The following is a 15393-nucleotide window of genomic DNA, read 5'->3' as shown; positions in this document are numbered from 1 at the left end:
TAAAATGAATGAAATGTTCTGCAGTAATTACGACAGACTCCTTCATCTCCAAAGTTCTTTCTTCATTTTTACTGCTTATTCCTTAAATATTCTTTATTTTTCTACTAATAAATTATCCCTATACTTAAAGCATATACTGCAACTTTCCTTGCTACTGCAAAATGATAATTGCAGTCAGTGACTAAGCTGGAGGTAGGGGAATACCATATGTATCTATTGCCATGAAAATTTTTGTGCATATGGGTAACCCCTTATTTTATTTCAAAATTGTTTGTTCCATGAAACTGTTTAGCACAGCACACTAAAAAATAGGCATGACTGACATGTAGTCCTGCTTATTCTTGATACTTCGCACTTTATACTTCCTCTTCCTTTCTCTATCGTTTATTTCTATTCAAGAATACAAGTGGTTCTAAAGTTGCTTGGTACCAAATAGTAACTTTTTACATCTATTCAAGAGATTAATTTGAAAAGGCAGAAGTTCCTGCTTCTGCAGTGAACCAGTCCTGAGAATTATGCTTCCACTTTTTACAAATTCTTTTTATTTCATATTCATGTGTTTTCACAATAGCTAGAATAATATGTTATCTTGTAGTCCTTAGATTGTACTGGAAAAAAAGATTTTTATGAGCCATCCGTTGATATTGAAACCACTCTGCCTGTTAAGTGGCAGGACACTTTATTTGCAAAGCAGCTGGGAATGTTACAGAATCCATACCAAAAGCAATGTGAGTTTAAGTACAGAAGAGTGTTTTGTTTTGGAATTGCATGTTTACAGTAACAGCATTTCAATAGCTTTATGGTGGCTTAGAAATAGAAACTTAAAAGCTGAGATCTTATTTTAGGGTCCTCCGATTCCTCTACTGAGATTAGCATACACTTATACTGCTCTCTTAACCTTACAGCTAAAGTCCGTATCTATAAAACAGAACACTTTAAAGAAAATATTCTTGGATAATTATACATGAAACAGTCTTTATTGCTTGCTATGAACAGTGTGTTTATATATCTTGATGTTTTCTATACAGAATATATGACCTAATCTGCTGTATCATTAGAAGTTATTGTTAAACTAATTTGCAAAATGTTGAGTAGTTTAATGTTGCGTTTTACCCTATGGAAGTACAGGACACATCCAGGTGGAACAGCTTGCAGTATTAGCACCATAAATTGTCAATGTGTTGACAACTTGAAACAGTTGAGAAAGTGTTGTGGGTTCTTTTGTTTTATCCTCTGCATTAGCCAATTGGTGTCTGAAATAATTTATTTTTATTGGAAAGTCGTTTTCATTTAAAATTGTTTCGATTTGGGGTTGTTGGGTTTTTTTTAATAATATCTTCTTTTTCACTAAACTTTCAAAGATTTCTTCTTTATGTATCATATTATGCCAGAAAACGTAGGGGAGTGGAACTTCTGCCTCAACTTACTTGGCTCTGAGTTGGCTGTTTTCAAATTCATTTTCTAGAATCTTTACTGCAATATTTATGGCTTTTTTATATTTTTGTAGGAGTTCCAGTCTCTTCCAATCTCTTGATGTAAGATTTTTTCCAAATGTGAAATTGTGTTGCACTTCATGATACAAATCTCTCCAACTTTGAAACTTCAACTATAACTTTCTGATTTGTTTTGCAGTTGCCTCTGCTAACGCTTTTAATTGTATACGTTAATTTAACTCATATTATAGATGTTACATTTTCTGTTTGGAAAAAAGTGAAATAAAGGGTGGAACAAAAATAAGACGGTAAAAAAAAAAATGGAGATCTGGATGACAGTGACAAAAGGGGAAAGGCAGGGCTAAAGGAAGATACGGAACACTAATAATAAAATGGAAAACTTAATAAAGTAGGAGAAGTAGTAGTTCAGAGTTCACTTAGGGGATAAACTAATAAGGAAAAAAAAAAATCAAGAACATATCTAAAAAAAGTTTATTTCTCCAAAGGAAAAAATATGATGTGAAAGTAAACAGATGATGCTGCTTGATTTAAAAAAAATCGAGTGCTCTGGTGGATGAGAATCTGCTGATCCCAAACCAAATGTCTTCTGCAATGATAATACTGTTGCTTCGTATGTAAATTGTCTGAAATATCTTCAATCCCAAAGGCCAGATCATAACACCATACATGCTCTAAAAAGTGTTCTCCCACCTGGATGGTCCCATTCTAGCCACAGAGCTGTCTCAAGTGGAAGAGCGTGAATTGGTGTCAAAACGGCTGCAATACGTTTTACAGTATTAAGCAACACCAGTGTATTTGGATATCAAATACAATTATAATCTGAAAGATGTCTGACTAATAGACTAGAATTGCGGGGTGGCAGTTTATGGCAATGACTCTCTACAATATGCTTGGCTGACAAGCCAAGAGACCTGTGGTAAGGTTTGCTGTTCCCCTACCCTGCTTGCTACGCAAGCTCACCCGTGGACTGCGAAATCCAGCTGTGTTCTTTCTCATTCATCCACCATCAGCAGTTGGCATTTTAATTCTTTCCTGCTCAAGGAGAGTTCACTTTATACCTCTAGACCTAGTGGTATGTTTTTTGAATGTATAGCAAGCAAAACCCACAATTTAAAAGGAGTTCATCTCTAGAGTTTCAAAGTCAAACTTGGTACAGACCTAATAATACCAGTGAGCATTCATTTATATAGATACGGAGTATGGTCAGACTGACCAGATCTGTGACCTCAGGTTTGCTTTGCTATAAAAGCATTCCTGTATGCTAGCTTGTATTGGCACAGATGTTGAGGGACAGAATGTGCCTTAGTAAAACTGTAAATGTAGGAACTAACAACGGTACCATCATAGCTATGTTGAAACTGCTTGATTTGCTTATACAGCTTGAGTAATTGAATGGGGAAGAAGAAACTGTGGGACACTGAGTCAACAACCACATTTAAGTAAAAAAAGGTCAAAATGAATAGTAATGCAAATGATACCTGGCTCTAAATTCATAGGCAAATTAGATTTATCTGAAGGAATGCAACACATGCGAACTTGTAAAATATCTAGCAACATCATGTAGTCCAAGCTGCTCTTAGGATATAAGCCACAATCAATTTTCTTTTTCTTTTTTCCTCTGTGAAATTGCTTTCTTTAAGCCTGTGTGTCTGAAGACTTCAAACACATTATTTTACAGGTAATCTTACAGAGTTTGAGTTAAGTCTGGAGTCTTCATGTTTTACAAACTTTTTTCTTAAAATAAAAAAACCCCACCTTTAATCTAAAGGTTTCTGTTTCATAGGTCCAAGGGTATAAACAGTTTATTACAATACAAATGCATACCAAGGTCTGCAAATTAAAACTCCAAAGCCTATTTTAAAGCACTCTGATCTTGTTTAATCAGCAGCATAAGAGCAGTCAATTCCCTTGTGTGCTCCAGTTAGCTGAATATTATTGCTTAGATAAACAGTATACTTATTCTGATTAGGTTCATGTTTATTCATTGAGTCAAAGAAATTAGGGGTGGAAAGACCTCTGAGGTCATCTTGTCCAATATCTTGTAGGTGTAGGATTGTTCCCAAGAGGATATCATAAGTTAGTGTTTTGTACACTCCAGCTTTAACCAATTCAAGTAATGGGATTTCTGCCACTTCCTCTGAGAATTATTAAGCAATTTAACAGACTTCAGTCTTAAAAAAAAAAATTGATGATACTCAGTTTGCATTTGATTTTTGAGTTTCTGGCTGTTACACATGCTATGGTCCAAGCAATGGTTAGTCTTCCACACACAGTGTTTTCAAGTAATGCTAAACCTTTATGAAACTTTTTTCTTATCTGATGAAAAAAGGACTTTATACAGATACCTCCAACTGCTTTTGATGTGTCAGTTTGTCTTGCTCTGTCATGCATTCTTATCATTCTGAAATTTTTGTTTTAATGAAGTTACTTCTTAAAATCAACTACACCATCTTGCTGAAAATTTTTAATGGTAGTTGGGGGGGGGGGGGGCAGTCTACCTTGTTTACTTTGTGACTGTAGTAAGAAGCCTTTCTGAAACAGCTCAAAACTTGTCCCTGGTTGACACTACTTTCATTGCTACAGAATATACTTTTAAGAGGGGACCCCCCCTCCCCCCCCAACCTAAAACACCAACCTCCATAGACTTGTTCACTGAGTTTGTGTACATTCTGAATAGGTCTCATTTGAAATATGGCGTTTAAAAAAAAACAAATACTCAAATCGATTTCAGCTTCATAGCTGAAAGTTTGTGTCAGTAGTTACAGATGGCTACAGGCTTTGTCAGGTGAAGAACGGTGCTTGAGGGACTGCTTAAAAATCCACTACATCAGCAGTTTTCTGAGGCCTTATTCTACAGCAGCCTAGGTTTTGAATGCATAATATTCTTGTCTTAAACTGTATGTCTTCCTCTAGGCACAGAACTCTTTGCCCTACCAGGCTTCTACATCAATTACATATCAACCCCTCCGTGACCTTTACTTGTGAAGCAATTAGGAATGCTACAGAAAACTAATGCCTCACATGAACTCACAGAGGTGAGGGAGAAAAAAGAAGTTGCCAAACAGGCCATACTTTCCAGCTTGTCCATATCCACAGATCTTACATTGTGGTCATAACTCTGGATTTTTCCTTCTACTACTTCCTGACCCAAAGTCCTATCCATCTGCACTTAATACGGGGAAGAATCCTGGGAAGAATCCTGGGAAGCCATTGTTTAGTAAAATAGCAACCTGAGAGACTAGTTTTGGCTTCCGTCTTGTTAATGTGTAGGGCTTTGGGACTAGAACAGTAAAGCGTGCTTTAATATATTAACACTTGTGCTACTGCATAGTAGCCAAATACACAATCATACTAGTATTTGAGTCTCTTCTCAGCAATCGACTTGATAAATATCTATCAAAACAAATGATACACCACCTCTTCTTACTTCCACGTGTACTATGATTTTTTTTAAAAACACTTCTACCTTCTTTACTGGGGTGGATCTGTATGTTAAAAATAAATCACAGCCTGTGCTGAGGTCTCTACAGCACTTTTAGCCATGTTTTTAAATGTTTCGGTAGTGTGTAAGGGGTGTAAAGACAACGGGCTAGCTTTCGGTAACAGGCAAGTTTAATTTTGCTAACCTGAAACCTAACTAAAATATATAATTGGCCTACTTTAATGGCAGGGAGGAGGCAGGGAACACCCAAACCCACCACCTTTTGAGAATGAGCACCACATCACAACTAATTATATTTTATGTAATCCATTAGATCACTGTAAGTGGAATTTCAATCTTGAGAAACTGTCTGAAAGGACAGGGATAATGATTCAATAAATATATCTATTAGGGTGGACTTTTGACATAAAATCTTATCAGCTCAATAAGTCTTTTATGGAGGTGACTTAGCTGGTTTGTATATTTAGCACTATAAATAAAGTGCATAGATATAAATGAGAACTGAAAAAAAAGAGAAATCAAACTGCCTTTAAAAGATAACATAATCCCTTGCTCCTAAAATTCAATTTTTATGGGGTTTTCACTTTGATACAATAAGGTCAGTTAGACATAATATCATCTTTAGCTTCCACCCCCTTGTATCTGCAGCAGTGAAATAAAACCTGCGAGCTCTCATTTTATGCAGGAGGTGAAATTAAATTACCATAATGGTGCCTTGAGGTCTAAATGCTTTGAGTTGTGCATTGAATTGTGCACTGTATTGGTGGACCGATTGACAGGATTTCTTGGGAGTCTCTGTCCTTTATGGTGGAAAACTATATTTTCACATGGTGGTGGGGGAGCTGGCTGCTCTGTAGGGTGCGGCCAGCTTTCCAGCAGTGTCTTTAAGCAGAGCTTGTGCAGCATGAGTGCAATTCAGCAGTGTGTTTGCCATGGCACAGAGGGAGTAAAGGTGGGAAAAGGAGGGTCCTGCCTGAACAGCCATCTGTGTTACTATCTGAAGACGTGCCTAACCAAGTGGTGATGATTACCTAGAAGCTATCATCCGCTCTTAAATAGGTCTCCATTGGCAGCTGGGGGGGGGGGCTAAAAAGGGAAGGGTGATGTACCCAACAGCTCCCGTTAGCATAGCTCGTGTACTGTATGAGAGTGAATCTAGGTCACAGACTGCAGTATAAGTTAGATTTGTTGGAAGGGAGTATGGGCATTATCAGTGTCAGCCTTCCTACCCCTTACCTCCCTCCTTGTTTTAGGATAATCCAAGAGTGGTCCCACATTAAATAACAAAGACACACAGTCAAGTAATGCACCCATTTCGCCTGTCTAATCAGAGCACCTGTGCTCCTGGTAGCCAGAAAGATATCCTCACAGAGATTTTTTTTTTTCCATCAAAGCTTTGGCCCTGGTCCTTTAGCACTGGAACATGGTGGCGCATAATGGCCCAGCAGCTCTTGGCCCTGACTGCTCAGTGCTGAGTCCCACCTGGAAACAAGTCTCAAGTGGTGAAACATGGTTGGATGCTTCTAAAAAGCAATCTGCACTTAGATTTTCTATCACCTGAGCTCTGATACAATAGAGGGAAGAAAACAAACAAAAAAAAACCCAAAACCTGAAGTCCATGCTTAAAATGTAGCTAAAAATAACAAGTGACAAAAAGTAGACAGAATCAGTTACTCCCTCGCTGGGGTTGAATCATTGCATTTTAGTTCCTTAGTGGCAGACATTTTGAAAGAATGTTGAATATAGAATCCATTTACTTTGCTTTCAAGACTGCTTGAGTTGTTAGTTTTCTTGCATCGGTTGCATCAGTTGTTCTCTATGTACTTTAATAATGTGTAATCAAATAGAATAGGATCGCATGCATGCATATTGAATTTTTGAGAAAAATAATAATTTTTGCCTAATGCAGCCTACAAAAATTCAAGTAGAAAAATTACAATGTATTGTAGGAAGACAAGAAAAACTGGAGAAAAATGACTAGTCTCGCTTAGACTCTGTAGCTTTTATTCAGCTGAGTAAAGAGGTCCATAGTTGTCATGTATGCACAGATTCTTCAATATGGAAAAAGGCTGCTAAACTAACATTAACATGAAGAAAGAAAAATTAAATCATCCTATGAAGTCCAGCAATTTCCTTTGAGAAAGGGAAAGTAATATAAAAACATAGTAATGGAATGTATTAATAAAAGCAAATTCAGTTGTGAACAGGAATATGATTGTATGCAGTTATAAATTAGTGGTAGACAAGAAATGGGACACTTGGCAATATATTTTCCTAGAAGATAAGGCAAATTAACTTGCAATAAATTCCCCCCAAATGCACAGCTTTGTAAAGCTTTCAAATAATAAAAAAAAAATTCCTTTTAATAGATTTAAAAAGTCAAGAAAAAGCTAAAGGGAGAAAAATAATCATGCTGGAATGGTAGCACGTTAAGAAGAATGGAGAGGCAGCAAATTTATTTGGTCTTATCTGCTGTGAGACAACAGGACATCTATGGATTAAATAGGACAGTGTGAATGCAGAAAATAAGGAAACCAACTAACTTAGAGTGGAACGTGCTGCCTCCATTTTCCAAGAGAAAAAACAAGTTTCATGCTGTTTCTGTCAGCATTTGAGCATTTCGTTACCTGAATACAGTGCAAACACACTTGCAATAACAGTAAATTGGCAGTGCAAATTAGAGGAAAAAATGAGTATGTTGCTGTGCTATAAAAGGTTCTTTTTTATTTTTTTTCAAATATGAGGAATCACAGACTTATGTACATAGGCTGACAATGAACTGAAAGGCAATAGATGTTAAGAGGGGGAGGAAAAAGAGGAGAAAGAAGCCTAGCCTTGGACTGCCAGTGAAATAAGTGGTTGTTTTATGGCAGCTGTATGAGAGGCTATCATGATTTCATCTCTGCTAAATTGTGCTGTATTCATACATAAAGTAGAGCATGAACAGCAGACTATAACATTATGGCAGATTAATCAAATTATTGCTGGTGAAATCAGATCCTGGTACATTAAGTAATCTCCTTTTTTTCTTATGACACTTGTCACTTCAGGGATTTTCTGATTAAAATTAGGAAACAACTAAGAAAATCCATTCTTCTTCATGGTACTTCTAGATGCAGTACTCCAAGAATTGAACAAATGGGGCAGTAATCTTCTGTAGTCTACATTTTTTCAGTGCAGAAAGGAAAAATACTGTTAACATAATATAATTGACCTTGTTAAGGTCTGTATTACTGATCCTTTGCATGGGTCAGCACTAACACTAAATCTGAATACTCAATCCAAAACGTTCTTATCTTCTTTATTTTGGCAGTACCTAGATTTACCATGATACCTGCAATTTTTCTTTTGTTCATGTCCTAGTAATGCCTGATGCTAGTGTCAGAGTACCATTGAACTGACTTCCTAGATCCCCAGTCCTCTCAGTAGATAGGAATAATGATCCAGCCCATCACACAATACTGTTGTAAGATGCTTTATGTTCTACTGGGAGTTGCAATATTGTTACTGTCCATGTACTGATTAAGCACTGAAACTCTGGGATACCCTGTAACTGCCTACACCTAACCAGAAGTGATAATAGTCCCCAAGCTGAAATCCAACTGTGCTGAAATCCTCCAAAATGGGTATTTTTGTGATTGTTTTCTGAATTACATAGTTCTCTTGAACTGTGCAGAGACTCTAAACTGTAAATATGTCCCAGTGGTAACAGGGGTGTGACTCGTTACTGAATTTAAATCCAAATGCTGATCAACTTTAAAATTTGGCCTTTCATACCAATTTCAAAACTGTCATTTTATTTCAATTATATTAACTTTTAAGCAGCGTAACACTGAAAATATCAAAGAAACTGCTCTTCCTTTACGCCAGGGAAAAGAGTACTACCATCTACTCTTGCTTTTTAGAGTATGCCATTTGCTTTTTTAAAACTATGTACTTAGTCTATATTCTGAACTATAATGTTTTATTCTTTAATAAACAATTTGAAGCATTAATAGCGGAAATACTATTTAAACATAAAGGTACCTTTAACAAAGCTCAGTATGAAGTTCCTCTGGCATATGAAGTTAATTCTTCGTCACTTGGCAGTGTCTCTTATTACGTAATAAATGCAGATAACGCATTAATGTTCAAGGGTATTCTTGAAGAGCTAGAATAGAGTATTTTCAGAGCAATAAAGCTACTTGAAATAGCTCTGGTTTAAATGATTTCCAGGGCATTTTAAAGCAAACAAGTAAGCAAAGTCTGCTCCTGAATCATTCAGTCTGACTCGGTTTTCTTTGAAAAATAAAGTGATACTAATCTTAATGGTTTACAGCAGTTGACTGAAATGCACGCTGTTTAGCGCAGAACAGAGGGGGCAGCTTGCTCAACCTGTGAGGTGGGATAACGCAAGAGAGTCCCGCTCCGCGTTTCAGTTTTTCCGTTTATGTCAGCTCTCCGACACCGTGGAGTCCCGCTCGTGTCTCGCTAGCTCCTTCCTCTGACCTTTTTGTTGTACTATTGATTACAAAAGAGGTGCAGACCCTACTTAAAGACTTACTCTGTCCTCCTAGGACATGCTTACAAACTTAGAGCCATTATGGGAGGCACAGGCAGTACCAACAGGCCCTGGGGCCTGTGCCCTGCGCTCCCCCCAGCCCAGCTCATCCCGGCTGGGCGCCGCCGTGGGACCCAGGCTGCGGCTGCCAGGCGGACGGCGAGTGGGATGGGGCTGGGAGAGGCCCTGTCAGGAGTGGGATGGGGCTGGGAGAGGCCCTGTCGTCAGGAGCCTCCCCTTGTGCGCAGGAGCCACCACAGAGTCCCGGGTCTCCCTGCCTTGACCTCTCAGCCCGCTCCAGTGTCCATCCTGAGCCCTGTCCCCATTCCCTCACCGGGGGGAGGACACGGCCCCACCAGCCTGTGGGCACCCGCTGGCTCCTTCAGGTGTTTTGGAACATGTAGAACAGTCCTACAACAACTTCAAGAGCTGCCTCGTGATATTCTATAAACCAGTATTATATACGAGAACTTACAGCTTGCTTCTACGCATAAAGTAGTAAATAATCAAATGTCTTTCGTAATGGAAAATTCTTTTCTTACAACAAGTGCTTTGACTGAAGTTATCGCTGCTATTTTCTTCATAGCTTTTCATTTGCTTGTTGTTTGGCCTGCAGAGCCGACTTATAATTTTTAGTCCATAATTTCTTTGGTTTAAATGACGTGTTTCGCATCTCAATATAAATGATAATAGAGTCATTCAGCCTATCAGTTTTCTCTGCTTATGAATAAGCTCAGAGTGACCTTTCTAAAGGTATCCTGGAACCCCAGAAGTTCAACAACTGCCTGAAAGGAAAAATAGCTCATGTATGCTGGTGATATGATCATCTCCTAATAGTCATGTAGGCAACTGGGATTACTCACTTGCTTTGTTGATGCACGTGCAGAATATATTTTCCACATTCGTTTATCTTGCTTTTTTGTGGCAACTAATGATTCCTACTTTTACTAATAAACTCTTCCTTTGACAGTTTTTCAGAAAAACAGATATTTTCTGTGGGAAATCCTTACCTTAGGACTTAGATCTTTTGAGTGATGTAAACAGTTTTTCTAACACCTTTCTGTCAGGAAAGTACAAAATTATTTGTTTAAAAATACTCAAGGATTAAAGAAAAATGTAAGAGCAAACACAGGTTTGTGGTTCAGAGTATAGAATAATCCTGCTTTATGAAATGGAAAGTAAATCTGATAAGTTTATGAAATGTTCAGGCATCATATTATCCCTAGTGCTCTTTAAACAGCAATCAAGGAATAGAAAACTGCCTTGCTGTTACTCAAGAATGCTTTCTATTTAAATGTAAAATAGCTTGCTAAGTGTGTCACAATTAGAAGACTGCAGATGGACAAAGGTTCAATGAAATAAAAACACTTAGCTAATATTCTTTTTAATAAAGATGCATTTGTGTACTTTTCTCTAAATTTAGACTTAACTGTGAGGCATAACAATCTATCTTACCTTGTCTCCCAGTTCCACAATGTGTTTGAATTTCTATTAGGCTTTGGCAACCTGTTCTTAAACGTAGCACATACTTTGCTCAATGATTATGATGATAAATCCTTTGTAGTGGGAATCTGCAGGATGAGCCATAGTGTGAGAGCTGGCTTATGAATCTCCTGGTAAATAAGTAGGACCCTTGCCTGTTCCTCACAGAGCTGTCAATGAAACCATTAATGTGTTAGTGTGATCTTACACTGGAACAAGTCTGATGCTGCTGGCAATAATGATGTGCCCCAACTCAGTGATTTTTTTTCTAAAGAGAATGAGATATCAGATAGATTGTAGCCAGGGAAATCAATAGCTTCTTATGCAAGGTCTGAAAGGGCATTTTCTTAAGTATTCCCTCTTTTACGGAGAATGGTCATCAGAGTAGCTGAAATATATCTGCGATAAATGCCTTCATTTCTGTAGTTTTGATACGGGCAACCCCCTTATGCTTTGCTAGGAAAACAGCAGGTCTGTTTTTTCCATTCCTGTTCTACCTTTCTCTTACCTTGCATTAGGAAGTATAACCTCTCAGCAAACATGACTGATATATGGAAACACGTGAAACTTGGGAACCATTATAACTCATGTTCAAGGACAGAATAACGATACTGATGCTAACTGTTCACAATACTGCTCCTGTGTTGTGCATTCTAACAAGACAGCACTACAAAATGTTTGAAGTAAAGGCACGCCATTGCTTCAATACATAGATGGAGAAAGGAAGGATGATTTTGTTGTGAAATTTACTGGTCAGATCACGTAATAAGTTTTTCTGTGCTCTCTGAACTGCGTTAAGTAGTTAAAAAAGCAAATGCATGTGATATGGGAATTGCTGATAGACTTAATGTATTGAGAAGTTTCAAAGATATAGTGCTTGATGAGAAATTTTGATGAGCAGCTCCGGAGCCTGAGCTCTGTCAGGTGACTGGGATGTGTTAGATATTGCAGCACTAGAGAAAGTTCTCTACTTTCAAAAATGATAATGCTAGTACTGCAGTTACAAAGCCTGAGAAACTGTGATTTGGAGTATATTTGGAGATAGCTTGGGGTGTAGCCTGTAGTTAGTTACTTAGCACTGCTAGAACCAGAATTTTACTAATGTATTTGCTGGTAACTAGGATTAAGAGTCTGTCTTTTTTATATTATTCTGTGATATCAGAATACTGCGACCTTTATAGAATAAACCAAATCTCTAAATGAACTGACGTTACAAGACTTGACAAGAAAGGCATCAGAGGTCTTTCGGTTAATCCACCAATGTCACAAATTAATCATGCTCTGTGTCTAAATGTTCTCTAAATTAATTTTTGTATCTATATCCTTCTACTACTGTTCAGAATTTCTTAGTTTTGAATAGCAAGTGATTGCAAACTCCTAAATACAATTCTGTTCGCAGAACAGAATTCGCTTTTCTGACTGCTCTTCAGTTATAGCTCTCTTCTAGAATGGAATAAGACCTTTGCAGTTTACTAACTGCCTTTGTCAGTCACATTTCCCTGCAGTAACTTTTAAACACTCTGGTTAATTTTGGGCATGCTTTTAAAAGGGTACAGTTTTCAAAGTTTTATTTTCAGATTCCTATATATATTGTGAGAAGGATAGCTGAATACAGCAGAGATGCAAATCGGTGACCTTTGAGAGGAAAAACAGACAGACATTAGTTCCTGATATACCTGGAGAGGCTAATCAATGTGTGAATAGCTTTGGTCTGCTCACAGTGTTCATCTCTTCGCATGCTGGAGTTGTCTTGGAGAATGGACTTGGTTGAGTTACGAGGTATAGAGGGAAGTCGAAGCATTGGGTAGGACATCTAAGGACAGAAATACTTACTTCTTGCTGTTCACAGAAAAAAATTATAAATAAATAGTTTCTAAAAAAGCCTTAATTCAAGCATTAGTTTTCTCTTTCCCATGAAACCTTACTTAATGGTCAGAAAAAAGGATAGCACGTCACTGGCAATGCTCACTTTTGTTGTTTTCCTTTTCATAATAAAGATGAGTTACAGTGAGCAGTCTTCAATGTCTGCTGTTCCTGAAACTATGCTTAGAGTAATTTGTCTTCTGAGGCTTGTGACTAACTGCTTAAACATGACAACAATCACAAGCGTTTATTTCCATTTTAAAGGTTTATAAGGGAACTAAAACTGTTCTATGTAAACAAAGCAAGATGAAATCCATGTTTATGATATATGTATAAAAATGTAAGGAGAGGAAAAAAGGAAAGAAGGCTAAGAAAATTGTCTTAGGGCCATAGCACTTTCACTTTGAAAACAGGCATACAGTCTGAAACTTAAAGCTTGCCTCTGGGCATAGCACAGAATATCATGAGGCAAAACCAGAAGTTGGAAGACTTAATCCTTGGTAGTTTTCTTATGTGGAGGCAGTCTAATATGGCAGTAGCGTCTTCTTTCCCAACCAAGAAAGTAGTATTGAACAAAAATCAACTCAGAACAGTGTCTTTTTTCATGTATCTTGAGGTTTCCTGAGATAGCAATGAAAGCTTACAGAAGGAAGAAAATTCAGAGTTACAGCACTAGCAGAATGTCAGCAGAATATGAACTGAGGAAAACCAGTCACCGCTCATCTCTTTCAGCTGCATTCATCATTAAGTCTAAAAAAAAAATTAAGAAGAATAGCTACTTTTGGAACAATAACTGGGACACAGGTATTCCCAAATAATTTTGGAATAAGGATGAATATGTAATTTTATACTGTAAGAAAGTCATCCCAGCTTTACAGTTCACTTAAGTAATGACTTAGGCTTAGCTTAATACAAACTAATTGCACAGTAAAAAACATGCTATATCAACATCTCATTTTCAGTTTTCCACCACTCTTAAAAGATTTAGTTGGTGCCCTTTTATCTTCCAAAACTGTAATACAAATTAATAAAATTACCTTTAACCTTGAATTTAAATTAATTTTGGTTATTTCTTAATTAAACAAGAGAATAGCAAATATGCCTCATCTCTTGAAAATATAAGCCAGCTAGCTCTTCTTTATAAAATGAGGGCCTCCTGTTACCTGCTATGAATACAAATTTGGGGATGTATCCTATTACTTCATGGACAGTACAATTTGAAATTAATACGTACTGTGGAAAGTAAAAGAATTTTTGTTCTGAATGATAGGAGCAAGAAGTGTGCTGTCCTTGAATTAGCAAGTGCTAGTTATTGGAGTATGTGAAGTCATAGATGGAAACACTGTAGGGTTTGCTTGGTTTTGCTTCTGAACAGTCATTGTATTGAAGTCAAATACATTAATTGATCATGTTGATTATAAGCAGATATTTGATCAATCTAAACATTGATCTGCTCACTTATGGAAGTAGTTCAAGGCAGAATACAGCTGAAGTTTCATTTTACAAGTCTAACACACCGAGTAGCTCCTCTTTTAATGCATTCTGGGGAGTTAACAAAATATTTGATCCATTTTCTTTATATTGCATCGCAAACCTTTTTCTAACAGTTCTTTAGCAGAATAATAGCAGCGATTTAATGTTTATGTAAGTTGGGAAACCGTATGAGAAGGTAATGTATCTTTCTGTCCTCTACAGAGAAAACCTCTGCACATTAACTCTAGTTGTGATTTCTGTCCTAAAGTGTAATATAATTAATTTCACAGTTGTTTTCTTCATCTTATTAATAACGGTACGGATCATTGGTGTGTTTGTGTTCTTGTTTTTAAAGACCAAAAGTGCATCTACTATTCTTATGAGAGAAATGCTGTGTTATAACAAATGGATTCAGAATAAGAGCTGTAACAGCATCAGAAAATGGTGGAATTTTTTTTTTTTTTCCTTTTAATGTAGTGGGAGGAAATAATGACTTTTGTTATTGTTCTTGACTAAAGGCCTGGTGGTTAAAAGCATTTTGTTTTTGTTTGCTATGGAGTTCATGTATCAGAGCTTCACAGTCCTAAATTAATTAATCTTCATAACTCTGCTGGTAATAATTGTGGCAGTTTTGTGGGTGTAGAGAGAATGAGGCAGAGCACTCGATCCAGCTTCCGTGGTTGTCAGGGCAAGAATCTCATTGTCTCTAGAATCTGATTCTAGGCATGTGAAAGTAAAACCGTGTGTAATTGTGTTTTAATGGCAATACAAACTACCAGTTCAGCTGAAGATACTGGGAAGAAGGGTTGCTGCTGTCTGTGCTCTGCTTTGTGTAGCACCTCCCAACGGAGGGCAGGCAGCTCCAGTGGTGTGCTGCAGTAATTGCTACACAGCCTCTACATCTGTTTTGTGGCAGTATCTACTAATGCTTAAAAAAACAAAACAAAAACAAAAAAGTCCCTATATGTGTTCCCTGATGAACAATGCTTGGAAAAGACTTTGAAAGAAGATTTCAATGGATACACCAGCATAACTTCAGAAGCAGTATTTATGTGTAGTAACTGCCTTTGAGTGAATAAATATCAATTTGCATGCCCATTATGAGGTTTTGCAAGCATAATGTGTGCAAAAGCATTTAT

The sequence above is a fragment of the Accipiter gentilis genome, chromosome 20 (genome assembly GCF_929443795.1).
Source record: "Accipiter gentilis chromosome 20, bAccGen1.1, whole genome shotgun sequence".
NCBI lineage: Eukaryota > Metazoa > Chordata > Aves > Accipitriformes > Accipitridae > Astur > Astur gentilis.
The sequence above is the reverse complement of the archived record's forward strand: the minus strand, read 5'-3'. Positions refer to the sequence as shown.